Source organism: Hyaena hyaena, unplaced genomic scaffold, assembly GCF_003009895.1.
Source record: "Hyaena hyaena isolate Hyena2069 unplaced genomic scaffold, ASM300989v1 scaffold_33, whole genome shotgun sequence".
Lineage (NCBI taxonomy): Eukaryota > Metazoa > Chordata > Mammalia > Carnivora > Hyaenidae > Hyaena > Hyaena hyaena.
Genome location: NW_024080666.1, coordinates 4,182,561 through 4,207,333, shown reverse-complemented (window position 1 = coordinate 4,207,333; position 24,773 = coordinate 4,182,561). Strand labels below are relative to the sequence as shown.

Genomic DNA, 24,773 nt, shown 5'->3' with positions numbered 1-24,773 from the left:
CGTGCCCTGCCCCTCCCCGAGTTACCAGGCCTGCGCCCGCTCACATCCTTGTATCCTTACCCCCGTTGGGTCTGTCTTCACTGGCGTCTGCACGGCTGCTCCATGGACCCTCCGGGACATGTGCGCTGGGCTGGGTGCAGGACCTGTCTTTTCCCTGGGTCGCTCACACTCCCCACTGTCCTCCGCCTTCTTTGAATCCCACCTAACATTCACAGTCTAGTTCAGACCCCACGTCTGCCTGGAGGCCCTCTCTGGGCACTTGAGGCCAGGCCTCTGATAGCTCGGTCCCTCCCTTTCCTGGCTGGGCAGTGGGGAGATAGCTGGGCACGGCAGGGTCTCAGGGAAAGCGAGGGCTAATTTTAACTACACCCCGCAGGTTGTAGGCATGTGGGGGAAACACGACCTCTCCTGTTGGTGATGGATTACACTTCTCCGGGGTGTTCCTGGGCTAGTGCCTCATGCACTGCACATTCTCTCTCTCTCTCTCACACACACGCATTTTCAGGCCCAAAAACAAGACCACAAGGCCACGTGTGTGTGAAACAGCTGAGCCGTTGGGTCTACAGTAAGAGAGAACAAACCCACTGCCTCCAGCTGGTTTAACCAACTAGTATGTGTCAGGGGAGCTCTGAGAGGTGGTGGGCCCTGGCTGAGCACAGCTCAGGAGGAACTATGACTCTGTGGAAGGACCCTGCAATGGCCGAGGAAAAGGGATGAGTGGAGGGGTCAGAGCTCCACCTCTGAGTCTAAGGATCCGAAGGTACTGGAAAGGGCCCTGGAGTCCACGCCATGCCTTCCTTTCCCCTATCCTTTCCCCACCTGCATCTGTTTGCCTTTCTATGTTTTTGTAGTTTTGATCACTTTCTAAAAGTCACCTCCTCTGTGAAGTCTTCCTAGCTTCCATCAGGCACAGAAGTGCCTTCCATCTTTTTCTTCTTTCTATTACAATTCTCAGGACATCGTGTGGAATTCTTCTCTTTTCCTAAACTATGACTGCCCTAGTTATAGGATCCCTAGTCCTCTGTGCGGTGCTGTGCACAGAGGAAGTAGATGTCACCCAGTAATAATAATATGAGAGATCCATAATATTAATAAAGAATATTTAAAAATTGAAGGAAAAAGCATTTAAAACTTGACAGAATGGACAAAAGATATGAACAGACAATTCATACATAAAATAGCCCTTAAACATAAAAATACTAAGAAGAATGCTAATTAAAATTACAGCAAGGGGCGCCTGGGTGGCTCAGTTGGTTAAGGGTCTGACTCTTGATCTCAGCTCAGGTCTTGATCTCAGGGTCGTGAGTTCAAGCCCCGCAGCTGGGTTCCGTGCTGGGCACATGGAGCCTACTTAAAAACAAACAAACATAACTATCCCAAGATACCATTTCTCACTCAGCAGACTGTCAAAAATCCAATTGCTTGACAATCCACTCTGTTGGCATGGCTGTGGGGAAACAGGCCATCTTCCACCCTGCTGGTGGGAATGCAAAATGGCACAATCCGGGGAGAAGAACTAGTCAAGACCTAACGAAACTATGTATACATTTACGCTTCGACACGGCTTGCCCTGAAGATGTACCTCAACAACGTGGAAGTACGTAAACACACATGGTTCATGTAGCATAATTTGTGATTGCAAAACATAGGAAATTGCCTACATGTCAAAGCACAAGAGGCTGGTTGAATAAACCGGGGAGCATCCCTGCCCCGAGAAATACTGTGCAGCTATGAAGTGAATGAGCGTGATCTCTTTGAACTGATATGATGTGATTTTCAGGATACACTATTAAATGAAAAAATGCAAAAAAATGCAAAAAGGAACACATACTATACATGTAAGCTTTTATATAAGAAAGAAGGGAAAATAAGAAAACATGCATATATCTGCTTATTTCCAAAAGAAGTGTAGAAGGGATTAGACTGGAAACTAAGGAAATTGGATATTTACGAGGGGTCCGGGGGAAGGAGGCGGGGAATGTTTATGAGAGTGACACTTCTCTGAGCGTACGTTTTTATACCGTTTTGGCTTTTGGAATCATGTCAATATTCTATATATTTAAAAGTCAATATTAAGTCAACAAGGATGGGAGTGACCCCTAAAATTGTATTCGGATGGAAATAAATGAAGTCACCTATATTTCATAGCAGGAAAATAACCATACTGAAAGAAAAGAAGGAATCCATGTAATATTTTTTTAAATTTATTTATTTATTTTGAGACAGAGACAGAGAGAGAGAATCCTAAGCAGGTTCCATGTGTCAGTGAGGAGCCAAAACAGGACTTGAACTCACGAACCATGAGATCATGACCTGAACTGAAATCATTTTAAAGGTGGCTGCCACGGAGGCACCGGGTTAGTAAGGATCTGACACCCTGCAAAGCCCCAGGACGCATTGACTGAGGGCACTAAGCCCATTTAACAGATGAGGAAACCAAGACTCCAAATGGGGATACAAACTCTAAGCTATTTTCCAGTTAGTGACAGAAGAGACTGGAATCCAAAGGAGGGTTCCCAGCCTTCACCACGTGTGTGAGGAGTCGTCTCTGGAGGCAGCTTCCTTGGGAGTCCTCCCAACGTTGGGACAGTGGGAACTAGGCTCCTGCAGTCTCTTACCCCAGCCCTGGTCTCCCAGCCATGGAAGGGGGGGTGCTGCTGCGGGAAGGAGGATCCTCAGGGACAGCGGGTTGGGGCCTCGGGCTGGGAAAGGGAACTTCTCCCTGCAGAGAGCTTGGGCAAGAGATTTGCTGCACGCCCCAGCAGAAACGCCCACGAAGGGTCTGGTCTGGTGTCACCAGACACTGAATCTGCCAGCACCCAGACTGTGGGACATCGTAGCCCCAAAACTGTGAGAAATAGGTGTTTGTTGTTTAAGCTGCCCTGTCCGTGGTATTTTGTTAGAATAGCCCTGAGCTGACAAAGACCCTCGCTATTTGACAAGGAGTGATAGATTCCAAAATGTTTGAGGTTTATTCATTATAGCAGCTAGTATTACTCTGACTAATGTGCAGGACGATGAGGGGTTAGGGAAGGCTTCACAGAGACATTAAAACCTGAGAAAGGTTTTGAAGGATGAACAGAAATTGCAGTGGTAGATTCGGGGTGGGAGGGCAGATTTCAGCCCAATGGAAGAAAGAATTGTTTGGCCCTATAAAATCTCCGTGTAGCAGGGAGCATATACACAGAGACTGTCAGGAATGTTACCCTGGGGAGCATGTGGGACCAGACGCCCTCTGCTGTCCCTGTCAGCTCAGAGGTCCCGTCCGGCTTCAGGAGGGGTTGCCCGGAGTATCCCACGCCCTTCCTCAGGGCTCTCTGAGCCTAGAGCAAGAGCTCACTACTAACTACACACAATGACCATATTAACTGAGTATACTGAAAAGGTACCTACAGTTCCCAGCATTGTGACCAGGCTATGTTCCAGAAATCTCCACATGAGCCAGTTGTTTGGAACTCAGAATGAATGTTCCCCATAGAAACCAAGTTATAAAAGGTGGTTGGTTTTTCATTCCGGTCCACAAATTTCTATTTAACTCATAATGTTCCTGAAGTTTATCATTAACAGTACAATGTTAACTGCCCTTGGTCACCTTTCATGGTATGGTATGGTGAGAAAAATGCATTTCGTGTTCCAATTGGGAAGGCAGACATACATCTCACTTCTAAGTAGCATCAAGGACCTGGGGGGCAAGTATTTGGGGCACCAGGAACTCCTTAATTTTCCCCCACTGTAGACAGAGAGCTCCATGCCCCAGAAGTTCTGAATTGCGCAACAGTGGGCCACGACCCTGCAGTGAGATAGGGCAGGGGCGGGAATTCAGACATAAGTGGCTGTCCCCACCTTGTTGGAGCAGATCAGACACAGTGCTTGCACATACTCAATGGCCCTGCTCAGGAAGTAACTGAACCCTGACTGGTCCAGGCAGTCCCCTGACTGCAGGTGGCCCGTGTGCAGGTCACTTAGTGACCATCTGGCCAGAAGAGCTCTGTCCATCAGGGGCCGTGGAGGTGCGCAGAGCCAATCCACCTGGCTGCCTCCAGAATTTGGACTATGGGTTAGAGAGGGATGAGGTCAGCTGGTAGCCGGGAAGGACTGGAATGGAGGCCCACGTTCATCAGCCAGGGCTCCAGGAGGCACCAACAGGCACTGATTCCAGATGATTAAATCAGAAAAGAAGTTTCTGAAAAGCACATGGGATACACACTATAGCAGGCCCCGTCAGTGCCCTGTCCAGACCCCCTTGCACTCACCACCATGCGCCAAGTCTACTTACTGTGACACCATGCAAGATCTCTGACCACAAGGAGCACGCTTGGTCCATGTGCAAGGCAACCACAAGTGCTGGCGTGTTCGTGTCCCCAGAAGCAGCTCTGAACCAATGACAGACGGGGAGTTGGTCAGAAAACACCCTCTTCCCTCAACAGAGCTAACTCTGCAGCCTGTTCCGCACAATCTTCCAGAGCTCCCCAGCAGGATTGAGCTCCAGTTGCCCTGAGTGGTCACTGACTTGATATAACAGTTATCTATTGCTGTGGAACCATCCATCCAAAAACTGTGTGGCATAAAACAATACTGATGAATTGTCTCTCGTGCGGATTGGATGGCAACTCTAATGCGGGTGTCACCTCGTGCAGCTGCATTCAGCAGGAAAGAAAGTCCGAGATAGCCTCTCTCACATGTCTGGCAGTTGGCTGGGTGCCTCAGTTTCCCCCCAAGTGACCTCTCATCCTCCAGCAGGCAAGACCAACTTCCTGGTGAGGTGGTCTCAGGGCAGTGTTCTGAAAGGGCACAGGCAGAGGCTGCGGGGCTTTGTTAGGCTCCAGAACTCACTCAGTGCCACTTCTGTCTCTCTTCTATTGGTCAAAACAAGGCCCAAGCCTGGTTAGATGCACGGGGTGCAGAAATACACTCCCCACCTGAATGGGAAGCATGGCAAAGTCACATTACCAGGGAGCACGGGTACTGGATACTGGAGGGGAAGAAAGGGGGCCATGAAGCAGCCCACCACACCCGGTAACGCGTGCTGAATTAGCTTCCTTCTCTCTCTTCCTCTCTTCTACCAGTGTTTCCTGGGACTCCCTGCCCCCAACCCCAATAGTTATACTTGAATATTTCTATCACTGTCTACTCTGGGGGAACGTAAGCCAAGAGCCACACAGAATCATCTGGAGAGCAGGGAACCAGGCTTGGTGCTCAGCTCCCAGGAAGGATGGCCCCTGCCTAGGAGAAGCCAGTGCCTGTTCCGAAGCTAGATGCCTGTGCCATGTCGCACTTTCTTTTTCAAGTACTCATGTCTGGTCCAAGTCTGGTGTGGGTGACACTAAATATGGAGTCTAGGTCACTTGCTTGAAGCCTTATTGCCAAGAGGCTGCAGAGGCCAGGTTTCTGGGCTCAGCAGTGGGGAAGAGGGCTCACAAGGGTGGAAATGCCCCCAGACCTAGCAAGGACGTTCAACAGCATTGGCCTCCCAGAGAAGCAAGAGGAATGGAGAGAGAAGGACGTGGAGAAAGGAGTGGCACCAGAGAGGAGCAGCAACCCAGAGCTTTCCCAGCTTGACCTGTCCTGTTCCAATTCAGTCCTCCCTTTTTCTGACCATTATGTCTTTCTTTCTGAAGGTGGTCTAGGTGAGTCTTGGTTTCTTTCTACCAAAGGAGTCCTACTAACAAACCCCAAGTTCCTGTGGACACAGGCACCCAGGCCATGGGGTTAGTTGTCCCATGTGTGTCTGGAATTGGGACCACCAGACCTCCTGTGGAGAGTGGGGGTCCCTCACTCGGAGGATGCCTGGTCATGTGCAGCTATCTTTGCCATGGCCCCTCGCAGATGACATCCATCCACACGACACCAGCATCTTATGAGTGTGTTCTGCTCTACTTCTGGTGGCTGTCTGGCTTGTTAGTTCATCTGTTGGTGCATTTGTTCACTCCACAAATGCTTATTGTATATCTTGGAAATATTCACTATCTTGGGAAGAAGCTCACATCCAAAGCTATTAAGTAGAGCAAATGCATGAGTCTTTGTCCAGTATTTACAAATCAGACATTGGAACAATTTCCAAGCCAGAGCCTTCTAGTATTTCTGTACTGTTATTTGTTTAATTAATTTTAAAAGCCAATATGATGTATACACACATTTGGGAAGTGAAATAGTGCTAAAAAGGCTTATGACATTGTGGTGGTTCCCTGTTCCATCCTTCCCCACTTTCTCTGTTCTCTTCCTTAAAGGCAACCACCAAACTCTGTTACCTGTTTCTTCTGGAATTCACCCATTTCTGTATGTCTAAAGAATATGCCTATGCTGCTGTCTTTTGATTACTTAATTATAGGCTTTATCAATTGATTTCTTATTATGATAGATGAGGTTTAATGCCCTTACACCAATATCCTCTCTCCTTCCCCTCCCCCATTCTTCTAATATGATTAATTTACAATTTTTGCTTAGGTCAACATTCAGAGTCTATAGTATCACTCACACCTATGTAAAAGTTATTCACAGCTGAGCTTTGTAATTTGTGCTGTTGTTTTCTTTCTGGTTCTTTTGGTTTTTGTTTTCCCCAAAGTTAATAATTGCTTTGTTGTTTTGATTTGCTTAACTTTCTTTACAGTCATGCATATATGCGAATCTTTGTACAGTGTTTACAAATCAGACACACTATACTGGTCCATAAGGTCAATCATAGGAGATAATCTATTATTTCCAGTTTTTTTCCCTGGAGCTGTCCTACCTGGAGACCTTCGTTTTCCTTCAGTCTGAGCTTGCTCTTCTCTAGGCCCGACAGCCAGTTGTTAGGCCTGACAGCCAGGTGTTGTCTTGGGATTTTCTTTTGCTGTCATCCTTAAAATTCCCTTTGCCTCTCTCTGGAATTGGGGGTCTGTGTGTCCTGGATCTCATGGCTTTCTCTTCCTTGGTTTTTACTCCCTTGCTCTGGTAATGCACCTTGTCTGGCGAACGATGTGGTTAGCAGGAGAGGACATGATAATCACTGCTCCAATCTGGTCTGGCTGCCCTCCAGAATCTCTCTCCATCGCTCTCTAGGAAATGCCTTTGATTTTTCTTTTGGTTGGATCACTTGTTTCCTGCATCTGTCTTTCTTGGTTTTAGTGGCGAATAACTTCTAGTAGCTTCCTGAGCAAGGGTTTGGACTACTAATCTTTGGAGACTTTGCATGGCTGAGAAATACTCCTCTCCTACCTGAGGGCCTTGCTTCATTATCTTCTTTGCCAGTATGGCTGTTGAGAGGCTCAGATCCATTAGAAGCACTGACCCCCTCCTATGTGACCCATACTTTTCTCCCTGAAAGTTCACAAGATTTCTCCTATTCTCAGTGTTCTGAAAATCCCCAGTGATGTACATTGAAATTGGGACTATTTTTAGCCACTGTGCTGGAAGCTCAGTGGGCCATTCAGTCTTCGTGGTACAGAGCTATTAAGAAGACCCTGGAAACCTAACTCTGGGTTGCCTAGACCTAAGCCAAGGACTAGATTGGAGGAGCTACACCGAAGCTTAGCTTCTTTTAGGACCAACAGCTCTCTCTCCCATACTTCCCCAGTGGGGGCCTGGAGGTAGATCTATAAATCCACAGACTCCAGGGTTACCAGATGTAAAACAGCTGGTGTTCCCCAGCAGCTGCAAACATCAGGAACCCTGAATCCAGTCTGCCTGGTGCCCCATAGCCTATTGCTGCTCCTTTGAGAAAGCTGCTTCCCTCCAGTTGCCTGTAACAGGGAGACTCCCAGTGAGGATGAGGTCCTTCCCCATGAACCTGACCCACACTACACCCAGCTGCATCCTGACCCCAGCATACCTTCTGGGGAATCATGGGAGATTCAGGTGCTTCCATTGGGTTTCCCATGTCTGTTCACGTGTTTTCGATTTTCAAGAAGTATTTTTTTGTTGTTCTTCTCTAAATGGCCATTAAAAAAAAACAACATTCTGTTCTCAGGATGCAACATCTCTTATTTCTCTGGGGAGATTAATGATCTTTTAAAAATCGTTCTTTTTCTCTTTTCTGCTGCCTCAGGTCATTTGGTCTCTGGGTTCCTTATTAGAGGTTTTTCTAGGCAGTCTGGGAACCTTTGGTTGTCTGCTTGTAATTAAGTATAGTGGTGAGTGGGGAGGAACCAAAATGCTGATTAGAAACTGGGGGCACTTTGACTCTGAGTCCCCACTGTAGGGTGATCTTGGTGGACCTTCTGTTGGGAAACCTCTGGGTCAACGTCTGCATTTAGGTTTTTCCTTTTGGATGGTCAAATGTCCAGAGAGTTCTCTTCTGACCTCCTACCTCGGGGGCAAGATTGGTGCTGGTCCTGAGGGGTCTGGGTTGGGAAGGAGACCCCGAGGGTGGGCGGGCTGAGAATGAATCCCTGCCCTCTCTTCTCTGCCTTACTTTCTGCAGAGAATAAAGCTCCAGCCCCCACCCTGAGGGAGAAGGCAGGTGCCCAGCACTGCGAAGCTGGGAAAGGACCTGAGGGCCCCGCTGCTTCACGGGTCTCCCAATCTCTACCCTTATTCCCGGTTCCAAGGGCACCCCGGCAGTTAGCTCTTGAGTGCACTGAGAACTCTGCGGTGGAAGTGGATCCATTCTGAGTTTCTCCCCCATTGGTTTAGGATTTTTGCTCCCTTGGCCTGCCCATGTCGTTACCACTTGTCCATGTCCAGCCCTCCTAGATTCGTCACTGCAATCTTCTCTCTGTCTTCTCTGTCCTTGTAGGTTTATGTCTTAAAAAAAAATCTTTTTATTAGTTTTGGAAGGGAGCAAACCTAGATGTGCATGTTCCATCTGCCATTTTGCCTGCTCTGTCGCTATGCTGACTGGTCTATCAGTTCCCTGCAGGGGTTCTGTCCTGCTGACTTCATCTCTCTGCCTCCTGGCAGTTCAGCCAGGCCCCCCACTGGCAGTTTCTCAGATTGCTGCAGCTAGGAGGTGGGGACAGGTGGCTGTAGAGCCCCAACCTCTCTGGTCTCTCAGAGCCCCCACACCTGCAGAAGGAGCTCAGAGGGAAGGAGGCATGGGCTAGCAGGTGCTGCTTTGCTGAGAAGGGATGGAGTCCAGCCAGGCATGGCCAAGGGTGACCCAACCCACGGGCCTGGGTGGGCAGCACAGTTGTCTTTGCGTCCACGTGGCCAGGTGCTGTGGATGGCAGGGAGGATGGACCACATACTGGGAAGACTCTGACCTTTTTCCTCCTGGGCTTCATTCAAATGCTTGCCTTCTGAAGCCTGGTCATTTTGGGGACCTAGGACTCTTCTGTTCAGAACGAGGGCTGATTCTTTGTCAGGCTGATTCCTCCCTGGTGATGATGTGTTCCTCCACATGTGGGCAACCCTTATGCCTGGGCGGGGAGCTGCAGCCCATGTTTCTCCTGGAAGGATAGTGTCCTTGTGGGGCACTGTTGGTGCCCACCCAGCAGCCATGCCCCTTCTGCCTAACAGAATTTTGACTGGTACAGCTCAGGTTAGGCCAGCCCCGGGATGAGTGAGGAGTGGTCAGAGCCAGTCATAGCTATCCCGTTCCTCTGTGTCATGACTGGTCCAGGGATGAGTCCGCCCCCTGGTTCTGGCCAATGTGATGTGCACCTGGGCTGGGGGTGGAGTGTGTGTGGTGCAACTTCTTGGAGAGATTTTCCTTCCTTCCTTCCTTCCTTCCTTCCTTCCTTCCTTCCTTTCTTTCTTTCTTTCTTTCTTTCTTTCTTTCTTTCTTTCTTTCTTCTTTATTTTTTGAGAGAGAGAGCAGCAGAAGGACAGAGAAATAGGGAGAGAGAGAATTCCAAGTAGGCTCTGAACTGTCAGTGCCCGATGCAAGGCTCAAACCCAAGAGCCATGAGATCATGACTGGAGCTGAAATCAAGAGTCCAATGCCTAACCGACTGAGCTACCCAGGCACCCCTGAGATTTTCCTTTCTGTTAAAAGAGAGAGGAGCCTTTTTCACCCTGTTTTTCTTCCCATTTTGGATGCTATCATGAGAGGAAATGATGCCTGAGCTAGGCAGCCATCTTGTGACCATGAGGCAATAAGCCAGAAAATTAAAGTCCATATGCTGTGGTTAGTGGAGTCAAAAGGTAGAAAGAATATGGGGACTTGATTTCATTGTTGAGCCTCTGAACCCATTCTGAAAGCACACTTACTCCCACTGCAGGACTTGCCACGTCAACAGTAAATGAACTTGTGGCTTAAGCTTCCGTAAATAAGGTTTTCTGTTCATTACAGTTAAAAGCAGCCTGACTAATAACACTCACAGACCATCTCTGGTCTCAGAGTCTTCTGGTGCCTGGGAAAAGGGCTGTCTCAGTTTGGTACTTTGCTCTAACAAAGTACCACAGAGTGGGTGGCTTATGAATAACAGAAATTTATTTCTCTCAGTTCTGGAGTCTGGAAGTCTGAGATCAGGGTGCCAGCATGGTCAAGTTCTGGTGGGGTCCTTCTTCCGGGTTGCAGAACACCAAATTCTCACCATGTCCTCACAGGACAGAGAGCAGAGGGGAAGCAAATTCTCTTATGACTCTTCTAAGGGCACTAATCCCATTCAGGGGGTTCCGCCCTCATGACCCCATCTCATCCTAATCGCTTCCCAAAGGCTCCACATCCTCATACCATCACATGGAGGTGATGACTTTGGGGAAGACACAAGCATTTCATCTGTAACAAAAGCTATGACTTACTGGGGTTGAAGATAGGCCAGCAATTTTTTTCATTCAGTATTCATTGAGTGACATACTCTGTGCCAGACCCTGATTTAGGTACTGGATTTGAATTCCAAAACAGAACGAGGACTGTGTAGGAGGCATCAACCAGAAAGAAAAGCGCAGGATGACTCCTGATGCTACCCCAGTGTATATCAGGACACGTACAGGGCTTTGCTGTGGCCCACTGTGTGCTAAGCGTCGTATGTTGAATCTGTACGCTGGCACCTGTGGTAAGGAGTGGTATTACCCCCATTACACGGATGAAGGAACCGAGGCTCAGAGAGCTTCCAAAAATTGTCCATGGTAACATAACTAGTCAACCTCGGATCTCTGAGCCCACACTTAGTCCCTTCATAGGCAGATAGGAAATGAGTGTCTCTTCCAGTCAAGAATAAAAGGTTGTGATTTGGCAGAGAGAATAGAGAGAGTGCTATGAGTGCAATGTCGTTCTGTCAGTACAACAGACAGCTGGTCAGTAGTGGTGGTGGTGGGGGAGCGACTAGTCACCCTGTCAGTCAAATATGTATTCACTTTGGCCCTGGCTTATCCTGAGCCAAGAGCACATGATTTCCTGAGGTTGTGAGAGTCAGGAAGACCCTGGCCCTGCCCCCAGGGCACTTACAGCCTAGAGGCCAGCAAACAGATGAGGAGCCGCCAAGGCCAACACCACAAGAGCTGCATTTGTCAGGCACAGGCGGCTCCTGGTTGACCTTGGTTTAGGAGATGGGCAGAGAGCAGGAGACTGAAGCCTCCCAGCAGAGGGCGCAGTTTGTGGATTTCAAAGCAACGCCTGGTCAACAGCATGGTGATTTCTTACAAAGTTAAACATAGAGTTACCGTATGGCCTAGCAATTCCACTCCTAGGCGTATACCCCAAAGAACTGGAAACAGGGACTCGAGCAGATACTTGTACACCAGCGTTCATCGTGGCAAATGGCCACAGTAGCCAGAAGGGGGAAACATCCCAAAAGTCCGTCCACAGGTGACTGCATAAACAAAATGTGGTCTGTCCACACACCGGAAACATAGTCCGCCCTAAAACAGAACGAGATTCTGACACACGTTACAACGTGGGGAGCCTCGACGCGGTGAAATAAGCCAGTCACAGCAGGACGAATACTGTATGATTCCACTTATACAAGATATCTAGAAGAGGCAAATGCGTGGGGACAGAAAGCAGATTAGAGGTGCCCAGGGGCCAGGGGGAGGGGGAATGGGGTGCTTGATGAATACAGAGTTTCTTTTTGGGGTGGTGGAAAAGTTCTGGAAATAGTGGTGTTAGTTGCACAACATTATACCTGAAGATACTTAGTGCTAATGTGAATGCACTTAATAGAAATGTACACTAAAAATGGTCCAAGTGGTGAATTTTATGTTATGTGTATTTTACCATAATAAGACAAAATGAAATAAAAAAGTGAGGCTCACATTTTGCCCACGTTGAGAATATTTGCACCTCCCCTTAGGCAACATAGAGAAACAAAAATGAGTCGGACGTTGTCAGTGTCTGGAGGAAGCAGGGCAGATGAGGGGATTCGAGAACACATGGAAAATAAGAACACAGGGCTGGTTCAGGCCCGTGCTGGAACCAAGGGGGGGGGCGTGGCCAGGGTGAGCAGGGTCAGAGGTGTTTATGGGAGGATGTCCTGGCAGAGAGGTGAGCCAGGAATGGCAAATTTAAATGCTTCAGGCACAGGCAGGTAATGGAAAAAGACACACGGGCCAGTATAAGGAGTAGATCACAGGGAGTGGGGCTATGTGCTGGAGTGAGAAGCTTTGAAATAAAAATCAAACACACCCAGGGCTCTGCTGGCTAAGCAGTCGCATCTGCGAGGCCCGCACCTCTGCTGCCTGTATATCCTGGGCCAGCTGGTCCTGGTCGGCCGGGAAATGCTGCAGTCCCCTGTGCTCTCACCTCAGCTGCTTCCCAGGTGTCTCACGGTCCCCTGACCCCCTGGGCTGTGCAGGGACCTGGGACTCACTCTCGCAGCCTTGGATGGAAGCTTCTAGGATGAACATGCTGCGGACCCCTGGCTGCACACTTCTGACTCTGTCAGCCATTACTGCTGTAACCTCATGTAAGGCCAAGTCAGAAGCCCGCCAGGGTTTAAGAGTCCAGGGGTCAGGGAGGAGTGTCAGCACAGGCAGGGGTTCTGAAGAGCGTCCGGATGAGCCGCTCGATGTACAGACGGGTGGGTGGGACCCAGAAGGACAGACACATGGGGAAGGAACCCCTTCTCTCAGGGAGCATCCCTGCCGAGTGACCGCTCTCAGGTGATGGTAGAGTGAAGATTCCCTTCCTGAGTTGGGGGCTGGACCAGATTTTGTAAACTTTCCCTTCTGAGTCTGAGAGTCCCTGATCCAAGGCCCCCCACATGCCCCTCTCCCTGCGGACGCAGCTCATTTCCTTCTTCATTCAATTTGAACACTCACTCCCCATCTGGCTTTGCTTTGGAGCAGTTATTATTTGTAATCAACATCAATTCAGGCCTAATGATGTAACCTGAACACATTGTGGGGTGTGAGGCCGGGACCACAGCTGCCTCGCAGGGGGACATGCCCAGGTCCAGCTGGCCTCTGACCTCTTCTTACCTCCCTCTGGGTCTTTGAAGGGCTAGAGGCTGGGCCTCGGCCCTAAGCCCCTCCCTGTCTTGAGGACCAGCCTCAGGAGGCCTCTCCAATCCACCCGTCCGCCAGACCCCAACCTGAAACCCCTATCTTTGGAGCTTGGGCCAGAGCACGTATAGTACCCAGAGAAGCAGGGGCAGGAGACGCAGGAGAGGGGGAAGGGAGCCGGAAGTCTCTACAGGTCAATTTGGCAGATGTGGGAAATACGCTAAGGAGGCCTGAGCATGCACTTCCTGAGCTGTGGGAAGACTCAGCTTCGAGAGGGCTGACAGGTCAGAGAGGGGCACGTGCACAAATTGGCTTCAGCATTTACTGCTTTTTCCCAAGGCCTCATTTTCGAGCCATTGAGGGAGGGGTGGTGGTGTTTGAGGGCACTGTGGCTGATTTGGGGACAAATGTTGAGGAGATGGGCCGAGAAGTCTAGGCCCCACAAGTGCCGCTGTAAAGTGAGGCCAATGCCTCCAACATGGCGAGGGGCCACCCTGGGTTCTGGGGGCTGGGACCCAGAGTGACAGGGTGCCAATGCCAGGAATGTGCAGTGTCCTGTGCAGTGACCAGGCCTAGGAGGCAAGCCTGAGTGTAAATTTGGTGCCCTGGACTTGGACAAAGTGACCTAACTTCTCGGAGCCTCAGTTTCCTCCCCATGCCCACTGCAGGGAACGGTGAGGAGCACCGTAGGGAAGGAGTGAGGATGGCCTCGGTCCCCACACCCTGTCTCTTCCCTCAGCACCCTCCCAGGTCTGTCTCCAAAAGTGCAGACCGCCCAGCACTAACCCACAGCTCGCTGGGAGCCCGTCAGACACTGGCCACCCAGTCAGAAAGTAGGTTCAGGATCCAAATATTGGCCTGACAATCTGATTTTTTTTAAAAAAGAAAATCCTCAGTTCCTGTTGGGTTAGAAATTCTTTTGTTCTCCCTTAGCAGGCCCAGAGCAGCAGGGCCAGAAATGGAAGTGTTTTTAAAGTCACTCTCTTGGTCCAGACGGCGCTGTGGCTCCCCATTGCCAATAGATAGGCATTGAATGGGCGCCCGAGCCACAGCAGCGTGCTGAGCAAAGCAGACACGGCAGAAGCTGTCCTTGGGGCTGACAATCTAGGCCTCACAGCTGGGTTTCTTCCAGCTAGCCCATCACCATCTGCATGAGATTCACCAGGGAGGAGGTAGGGCTTGCTCAAACGCAGATTCCCAGGCCCTGCGCCGGGCCCTCCTGGTCAGACTCTCAGGGGCTGGGACCTCTGAAGCAAGTTCTCCATTAGTCTTTTGCACACTGATGTATGGGAACCAGCCCCTAAGGACAGTGAATCTAGGGACTGTCTTCTGCCCTCAACATGGATGCCCACCCCTCACTCAGCACCCCCAACTAAGAAAAAAGACCGAGAGAACCAAGGAATAAGATAAAGTCATAAAGCCCCCATTGCCTGCAGAGACAGGTGAGGTCATTCATCTTGTCACACCCAATTTGTTCCAACCGCCCTTAACATTTGCTGATTATATTTGGCCACATTCCCCCTGCTTTTTTCTTCCTCATTGCCTCTTGATGTGCATGAAAGTAGTGTCTCTGTTTAGGAACTTAGAACTTATACGTGTCCATAAGCTCGAGCAAAGCCTTGCATGTCACCTCTATCCAGTACTCACACAGACCCACAGACAGGAATCAGTGGTCCTGTGATGATTTTACACCTGCCTGCAAGTGGGAGACAGTGAGAGAAAGTTACCAAGTACATATGGCTTCAATGACATAGACATGTAATTCCTTTCTATTTTAAAGAAGTCATGGATTCCTAGGAGAAAAAAAAAAGTTACAGAGAGACCATCTGGGGGTTATAGATCAGCTTTATGAAATCATCCGGTGTCCAGACTCCTTCAAACTTGCTTCTCCACCAGCTGCATGAGGTTCACTTTCCATTTTACAGTCCTAGATGGCTGCTCTAGCTCCAGCCCTTACATCCATCTTCCAGTTAGTACAACTGATAAAGAGAAGAAAGACACATCTCTTTGCCTTAAAGAACACTTCCTGGGAGGAATGCATGAATTTCTGCTTTTAGCCCCGTAGTCAGAACTTAGTTACACAGCCACACCCGGCTGCAAAGGAATCTGGGAAATGTAGTCACTATTCCAGGTGGCTGGATGTCCAATTAAAAGTCACATGTATCATCAAGGGAAAAGGGTGGAACGTATCATGGGGGCTGCCAGCACTCTGGAGCACCACCTTAGTCTTCCTCAATCTGAGGCACGTTTGCTATGGCGATCCTTACATTTGAGTTGATTTATGAAAGTAAAAAAGTGCCTCATGTCTAATAAGAATAAAATCAGAGAAAATGTGGACAAGATAGTAAGAGAATCAGATAATTACAAAGGGAGTGAGAGTAAAGCATAAATTTTCAGAGACAAGTATATTTAATCACTTTGGATTCGAGAGCAGTAGGGCTTGGGAGCCACCTTTGGAATCTTACATCCTCATAAGGGGAGGAGTGCTCATAGAACATTCTTTCCCTGGTTAAAAATGTCAAAGGTGTTTTCTGTTCCTCCTTTATACTCCTGTACTCAGGATCAATGGGTGAACCACCTAAGTCTGACTTTCAACTTCACCCCAGTATTTATCTGCCTGATTTCCTGAGCCCTAGAATCTACCCCCATCCCATTCATTTTGTGCATACATAGATTTCTCTTCCTGATCGTTCACCTCTCTGCTCAGAAACCTCCAGGTTGCCCATAGATGACCAAATATATTCTTGTTTTCTTCACCAAGTGCACACACACACACACACACACACACAATTTCCATCAAATGAAACACTTGTTGTTTTCCTAATTCACCATCTGCCTTGGCTTCTTTGGGGCTCTGAATTCCATCACCACTGGCCTTCCTTATGAGGCTCTGCCTGGTTCCATCAGCTCCTGCCAGAGAGGGACATGGCGGGCTAGCTGATGGAGGAGGAGAGGCAGGTGGAGCAAGACCAGCCCACAACCTACAGGTTGGCTGTGAGAAGCAGAGCCACTCCGGATGCCTCGGGGCAGGGCGGGGGGCTGGCCAGCCCTGGGATCTGTGAGAATAAATGCTTATTGTTGTGTCACTGTGGTTTTACAGCTATTTATTATGTAATATCTTTGCAGCAAATGCTAACCGATCCACCTGACTACATACACTCTCTCCGTATCTGAAGCCCTGGAGTATTTTCAGTGTGTCTTTTGGAGTATGAGTCCCTCCTACCTTCAATTTCGATTCGGTTTGGCTATGAACAGACACCCAGAGACAGTGGTTTAAATAAGATCGGAGTTTATTTCTCTCTCATGTGAAGGCTGTGAAGCAGGTAAACCATCGTGGTGAACTAAATGGCGAGCCGACCGGCCGTGTTGCTGTGCGCGTCACACAGCAGAGCAGGGACTGTCCGCGGTGGTGAGCAGGAATTGACAGTCAGCCTGAGCTCCCGGCCTAGGCCTATGGCCAATACGAGGAACAGGCACCATTTCCGAACTTGCCCAACCAGAGGAAACATCTTTTCGTGTGCTTGCAGAGTACGAGGACGTGTGCTGGCTGTTTTTCTGTATGTTTCAGTTTTTACTTTTATTTTTGAAAAATTTAAAATATAAGCTGTATTAGGGTTTTCCAGAGACACAGACCCAAGAGGATTTATGTAGATATATAGAAGGAGATTTATTATAGGGGTTTGGCTTACATGGTTATGGAGACTGAGATGTCCCCCGAGCTGCCATCTGCAGAGCCAGGAAATCCGGTGGTGAAAGATCTAGTCCAAACCCAAGGCCCAGGAACCAGGGGGGCCAATGGTGCAGGTCCCAGGGGAAGTGTGAAGGCCCAGGAACGAAGAGCACTGATGTCTGAGGGTAGAAGGTGGATGTTCCAGTTCAAGCAGAGAGCAAGTCCTGCCCTTCCTCCACCTTGTTCTGTGGAGGCTCTCGGTGCATTGGGCGAGGCCCACTCACACTGGAGAGAGGAAGTCCTTTACACCATTCACCAATTCAAATGCTTATCCCTTCCAGAGTTACCTTCTCAGGCGCACCCAGATTTCGTGTTTCCCCAGCTCTCTGGGCATCCTTTAGATCAGTTACGTTGACACACAAAATTAACCATCACATAAAGAAGAGCAGAGAGAATAATAGAAAGAATCCCCACATGTCTGTCATTCAGTTTCAACGATTATCAGCTCAATGCCAATCTGGTTTCACCTAAACTCCTCCCCGTCAAGAGGTAAGAGCCTTCCTCTCTACCTTCCCTCCTTCCTTCCCTCCCTCCTTCCTTTAATCAATCAATCAATCAATCAATCAATTAATTAAAAGTAATCTCTAGGGGCGCCTGGGTGGCTTAGTCGGTTAAGCGTCCGACTTTCGCTTAGGTCATGATCTCGCGGTTCGTGGGTTCGAGCCCCGCGTCGGGCTCTGGGCTGACTGCCAGCTCAGAGCCTGGAGCCTGTTTCAGTCTGTGACTCCCTCTCTCTCTGACCCTCCCCTGCTCACACTGTCTCTCTCTCTCTCCTAGAAATAAATAAATAAAAATATTTAAAAAAAAAAAGAGAGAAAAAAAAAAGTAATCTCTATACCCAGTGTGGGGCTTGAACTTACAACCCCAAGATCAAGAGTTGTATGTTGCACCGACTGAGCCCCCAAGACATCAGTTAATCTTATCTGCAAAGCATTTGTAAATACAAGGATGCTTTGTGTAAACAAACACAATACCATTATCTTATCTGAAAAAACCCAATTCCGTAATATCCTAACATCTGATGTCTGCATTTCCCCAATTATTTTTTTGTTCTAATCATGTTCACAAAAGTCTAAATGTTGCATTTGGTTGATATATCCCTTCTGTCTCTATAGGTTGCCCCTCCGTCTCCTTTTCTCCCCCTTAGAATTCATCCATTCGTGAAAAAAAATGGCTGGTTTGTTCTGTCACGTTTCCACAATTTAGACTCTGTTCACTGCCTCCCATGATATCTTTTAATATGTTTCTGTTTCCTGTGCTTCCTATCAGTTGGGAATTAAGATCTAGAAGTTTCATTAGGTTCAGATTCCATTTTTCTGGAATGACTACTTTATAGGTGGCAGGCTGTTCTTCTATTAGGAGACGTGTTACCTCCCACTGTCTCTCTTTTGGTGACATTAACAACTATTAGTGGCCATTGCCTAGAACTATTATTTCATTATGTTGATATTCTCATCATCTCATTTCTTCCTCATTTATTAGCCGATACTTCTATAAAGAGAAACTTCCCCTCATCAAATATTTCATTAACCTGAAATAGAGTTCATAGAGGAAAGGCAGGATACATGTTTGATTCTATTTACCAGTTGTTTGTTTGCTTGTTTTAAATGACTTCCTGGCATCCTCCAAAACAGCTCTATTTTCTTTTTTTTTTTTAATTTTTTTTTATGTTTTTTTAAAATTTATTTCTAGGAGAGAGAGAGAGAGAGAGAGAGACAGCGTGAGCAGAGGAGCGTCAGAGAGAGAGGGAGATACAGACTCTGAAATAGGCTCCAGGCTCTGAGCTGGCAGTCAGCACAGAGCCCGACGCGGGGCCCGAACCCACGAACCGCGAGATCATGACCTAAGCGAAAGTCGGACGCTTAACCGACTAAGCCACCCAGGCGCCCCTAAAACAGCTCTATTTTCTAAGAAGGCCATCCCATAAAAGTCCTGCTTCCGTGCCTTTCCCCAGGACGTAGCCACAGGACCCCACCTCACTTGCCCGCCTGGGCAGCTGGGGGCTCAGATAATATCCCTACTACGGTGGAGAAGGGGATCATGGGCCCCGGGTCCTGCTTCACTTCCTGTTGGTCCACCTAGGGTCGAGGGCTTCGGCCAGCTCCCGGCACCCAGGGCCCTGGTCAGCGTGTGTACGTGCAATGCTTGGTCCACAGTCCCCTCCTTCCTGCTCCATCCGCCCCTGTGTCCCAAGTCAGTGCAGAGCACAGAGCTTTGTCCCGTAGCCTCGCTACCGCTGCCTTTCCCCCTCCTCCCCCTCCTCCTCCTTCTTCATCCCCCTCTCTCCACGCTCCTCTTCCCTTCCTTCCCTTTCCTTCTCTCTCTCTTCCACCCCTCCAGCTCCTTCTCTTTCGTTCCCTGTTTGCTTCTGGGCTTCGGTTCATATTTTGCCTCCCTCGTTTTCTCAGCCTGTCGCAAATGAGCCCACCCTTCGGGGTCCTCTCAGGCCCGCCTTGACTTCCGCCTGACTCCCGCAGCCATCCTGGTTTGGGGCAGCTTCTCTCGGGCCTCTCCTATTTCCTTGCGGTTATGCCCTGACTCCCAGTGGCCAGCAGTGCCCCGGGCCGTGCCCCTTCCTGCAGCACGCTGCGTCTAGAACCCATGACATGTCGGCACAGAGGCTGTTGTGACACCAGTCATGGAGGGCCGTCTACTGAAGTCCAGCCGCCTTGCACAGATTTTGGAAGCTGTGTCTACCTGACGCCAACCCAACCCGGAGACGAGCAGGAACCCTGTCGTCTGTTTTGGAAAATTGTGGATGTCTGCGTGGCTGATGCGCTAGGTTTGTTTCCATTTGTTGACTAAAGGGCAATGGCGGTCTAATGTTGGGCTCCAAAAGAGGAGTTCTCAAAACAGATGTGTCTGGGCCCCAGAATCGTGAAGTTCTGTCGAATCTCTTCAGCAGGTAGCCAAGGCGGAGACAGAAGAGAGTGAGGAATCAAAGCATGGGTCAAGGTTCAAGGTGACCGTGCTGTTGCTACCTTATAGGGTGATGTTTCTCCAGTTTGAAACAGGACTTACAGATTTCATTTTTTAAATATTTCTTCACCTTTCATTTTTAAACTATTTCTTCCCAAATGTTACATGCTAAACCTGCAAACACGCTCTAGGTATTGACTTTGGCAGGGGGGCAGGAAGCACATTTAAAGAAAAACCCCAGGGAATGAAATATTTCTACATATCTTCATATTCTCAGGAGTCTGCTTTATTGTATACCGTGGACATTAACTGATGTGGGGAAGAGTGGGAAACAGCCATCCTGGTGTGATGAAGAACCAGTGGAAAGTAGCAGCAATACAAGCTATGTGCCAGGAGACAAGGATTCTTGTTCTAACTCGTCCAGGAATGGTGGTGCCCTTGTTCATAACCCCATTTCTGAGCCCCGGTTTCCTTATCCATAAGACAAGGGGATGGGCAGAACAATAATCAAATTTCATTCTTGGAGATACCACTATATTTTTGTTTCTAGAATTTTCCATGTTCTATGCTTCTAGAATTTAGCCGTGGCTCCACAGCTATCTGCTCATTTGATCCTCACAATAAACCTTTTAGGTAGTCTGACAGGGGTTATTATATTCCCATTAGTCAGATAGTTGCATTGAGGCTGAGGCATGGTAAACACCCAAGGTTTCATTCAAAATGAAACCCCTTCTTGTAATGCAAAATAGTTCCTTCTTAGGAGCCTCATGTCTGTGTGTGAATGTGGACATATTGGTGAATGTGGGCATCTGTCTTTCATGTTTCTCTGATGTTTGAGAAGAAAGGTACAGTTAATAACTGGACTCATGATGTTTGCTTTGTCTGATGGATATTCCATGTAACGGTATAATTCTTGGTCCATTCCTTGATGTTTGCTTTTGTCTGATGAGTGTTCCATGTTATAGTATAATTTACACTAAATGCTTTAACTAGGCAAAAATAAATACTAACAGGAGAGCAAGAGGTAGTGGGCAAGGAGAGACAGATAAGTAAAGGGGTAAGAACGAAAAGCTGAATTGCTGGCACTATTGTATGTACTCCAGTGCATAGTTCTCTTGATCTTCACATTAATCCTATGAGGAACGTTGCTAAAATCACACTCATTTTACAGATACTGAAACCAAGGCCTAGAGAAGTTAAGTAACTTGTCCAAGCTAATAAGTAGCAGAGCCAGAATGTGAAGCCAGGCAATCTGGTTTCAGGTTTTATAGCCTTAACCACTCTGCTGTGGAGGTCAGGTTGGGCGGTCATCAGCCTTTGTGAGCTGCTCTGATATAAAGTAGGATTAAAAAAAAAAAGGGGGGGGGCGCCTGGGTGGCTTAGTCGGTTGGGTGTCTGACTTTCACTTAGGTCATGATCTCGCAGTTTGTGGGTTCGAGCCCCGCGTCGGGCTCTGTGCTGACTGCCAGCTCGGAGCCTGGAGCCTATTTCAGAGTCTGTATTTCCCTCTGTCTTTGACCCTCCCCTGCTCATGCTGTCTCTCTCTCTCTCTTTCTCCTAGAAATAAATAAAAATATTAAAAAAAAAAAAAAAAGAAGAGCTACTCAAGTGAGGAAGGATGCAGAGAAATTGGCACACCGTATATTGTTGGTAGTATTGACCATGAGTTTAATCATTTCAGAAGCAGTATGTGGCAAGAGCCATAAAGTTTTTCTATATTTGTCGACTCAAGAATGCCAGTCCTAGAAGTTTGCTCTAAGCTTACAGCTCAACAAAAGCAACAAGCTACAGGCATGAAGTTTATTGTGTGATCTCTAACAAGTGAAGACTGGGAGTGAATTAAATGCTCAAGAATAAAGATTAAGTAATTTCACAGTACCTTCACGTGTTGGATAATCACGTTTTAAATCAAAATTTTTTAAATCAAAATTAAGAAGATAATTACATCAAAGGATGGGGAAATGTCTTTTAAAATGTTAAGATTAAAATGCAGAATAAAAAATATGTAGATTATGATGACAAATCTGGTCTATATGCATATTGGCAAAGCCTGAAATGCAACAGCAAAAAAATTCTAGTAGTTAGGTGTTTGTTAAGGTCTTTTCATTTAAAATTTTTAAAAAAATGCTTTATTTACTTTTGAGAGAGAGAGAGAGAAAGCATGAACAGGGGAAGGGCAGAGAGAGAGAGGGAGACAAGAGTCAGAAGCAGGCTCCAGGCTCTGAGCTGTCAGCACAGAGCCCAACACGGGGCTTGAACCCTCAAATCGTGAGATTATGACCTGAGCCGAAGTTGGCCACTTAACTAACTGAGCCACCCCAGCGCCCCAGTCTTCTCATTTTTTAAGAGGCATTTTATTTTTTTAACTGCTTTTTATTTATTTCTGACAGAGAGAGAGACAGCCTGAGCAGGGGAGGGTCAGAGAGAGAGGAAGATATAGAATCTGAAGCAGGCTCCAGGCTCTGAGCTAGCCATCAGCACAGAGCATGAGATAGGGCTTGAACCCCCGAACTGTGAGATCATGACCTGAGCCGAAGTCAGATGCTTAACCGACTGAGCCACCCAAGCGCCCCCCAGTCTATTCATTTTTAAAAGAATTTTTATTAGTGGTGACATTGTGTTTATTTGACAGATCATGAAAACAGGAAAGAGCTGGTGGCAGAATCTTGTAGAAATGACCCTCCAGAGGGGGGCTTGGACCTGGAGGGAGGTTTCCTCCCCTGGTTCATCCCTGAGTTCTTCTGGGCAGTCACAGGTGTTGGGTGGGGAAGACATCTGAGGGATATGTGTGCTTGGGAGGGAGACAACGGTGTGTCCCGGGACCCTGCCCTACCACTGGCACTGGGAATGTGGTACTTGTTGTGGCAAAATCAGACTGTGGCTTTCCCTTTACTCTCTCCTTCTTTGCCTCACCTCACTCCTTCATTCTTTTTCTCAGCTTAGAAGTCACTTTCCTGCAGTCAACACAATTGCCCCCACCCCCTTCTCACCCACTGGGCTAGGTGCCCGCCCCCAGGTATCCCCTTCCCCAGCACCCCATCCTAAACTCCATCCCAGCACCTAGCAGGCTTTTTGGTGATTGCCTTTACTGTCCTGAGACTCCTCTGCACTGCAAGTGTTGGGATGTCAAGAGGTCCTGCACGGGCTCCCTATACCCAGACACAAGCTTACTCATGTGTTCCATGAACAATCCTCTTCTGCCTTGTCTCTAAAACGGGGGGTTGGGGGCGGGGGAGGGTGCCTGGGTGGCTCAGTTGGTTAAGTATCTGACTTCGGCTCAGGTCATGACCTCGCAGTCTGTGAGGTCGAGCCCCATGTCAGGCGCTGTGCTGACAGCTCAGAGCCTGGAGTGTGCTTTAGATTCTGTGTCTCCCCCTCTCTGCTCCTCCCCTGCTCATGCTCTGTCTCTCTCAATCTCTCAATAATACATTTAAAAAGAAGTTAAAAAATTAAAAAAAAAAAAAAGAGGGAAGGTTAGGTTGTATTAGATTCCTTTTAGCTCCATATACTATGATTCTACCATCTAACTTTTACCAGACTCATTAAATAAAGTCATTGGGATTCGAAGACAAGTCCCATTGTAGGACACGTCCTCCATCTTGCTGCCTGTGGATGGGCTCTGGGCAGGCTCTGGCCTTGATGTGGACTAAGATCTTGGCCTGAGGGTTGTGCTGGGAATTTTCATAGCAGGTGGGCTGAGTGTGCACAGACACAGTCTGAGCAGTCCACCTGACACCAGGGCTGTGGGGTGAAGGCTCTTCCCTTCTGTCTTGCTTGTACCTGGCAGACCAGCCACAGGCCACACGTGACACCGTGGCTGTGCCTCCACGTGTGAATGTAAGGAGCCTCCTAGCCCTGATGTCATGTTCGCCTTCCCGCTGAGGAAGTGGGCGTGTCTGTGCACATGGCTGCTTGTGCCTGTGTCAGAGCAGGGTGAATGGTGGCCAAGTGGCTCTGGGTTTTCGGCCTGCACATACTTCAGTGTATGAGTGGATTTCAATTCAGCAAATAATTATTGTGAGCTTTGTGCTCTGCCAAAGCAACAAAGCGTTGCCACGGGCAGGGAGCCTGCAACTGTACATATCTGCATTGTGCGTTCCCTCTGTGTGTCTTTGGGAATGTGTTCTTGGCACGTGTCCTGCCTTAACAAGGCTTTCGATGTGTGCATGTCTGTGTGTCAGTGCCTGATCCTGTGTGCTGCTGCTTGCTCGCTTTCCACCTTCACTTGTGCCCGCAGTCAGGCTCTGCACGTGCGCCAGCCCCCATGCGCACGTCCCCGAGTGACCTGTGCGCGGTGTGCAAGGACCTCTGGGTCGTGTGCACTTGGTGCGCTCGTGCCTTTCTCTCCGCACGCACGAATGCACTTCCACATGTCTAGGTGCACGTCCCCCTCGGTGTGTGCACGTTCCGTGTGCACGCCGCCCGTGTCTGTGTGCAGGGCGCTTCAGGCGCGCTCTCGGGCCTGCGGGCAGCCAGGGACCCGCGCCAGGCTCCACGCGCCCCGCGGGGCTGACCTGCCCTCCCCCTCCCCGCGCCCGGCCGCAGGCCTCTGCGATTGGCCGCCCGCGCCCTCGCAGCCGTCACCCCTCCCTCCCCCCGCCACCCGCGCGCCCGCGGTCCCCGCTGTCCCCCGCGGTTCCGGCGAGGCCGCGCCGCGCTGCGCTCCGCTCCCATTGGCTGCGCGCGCCTTTGTGTGGCGGCAGCTGCGGCCCCAGCGCCTTTGAATGTCGAGAGGGGCCGGGAAGGGAGCCTTTCCATGGGCCATCTGTCTCCCCGCCAGCCGCCGCCCCACCGCCGCCCGCGCCCCGCGCTCCGCCTCCCG

General features: G+C 48.9%; 1 long non-coding RNA gene across 1 annotated transcript; it reads right to left on the bottom strand.

Moving 5' to 3' along the window:
• Positions 1-15,129: 15,129 nt before the first annotated feature.
• Positions 15,130-16,320, bottom strand: LOC120229668. The gene is made up of 2 exons (XR_005527806.1): positions 16,132-16,320; positions 15,130-15,281 (listed from the first exon to the last, which is right to left on the bottom strand). It is a non-coding gene; the product is annotated as an uncharacterized LOC120229668 (long non-coding RNA).
• Positions 16,321-24,773: the final 8,453 nt, after the last annotated feature.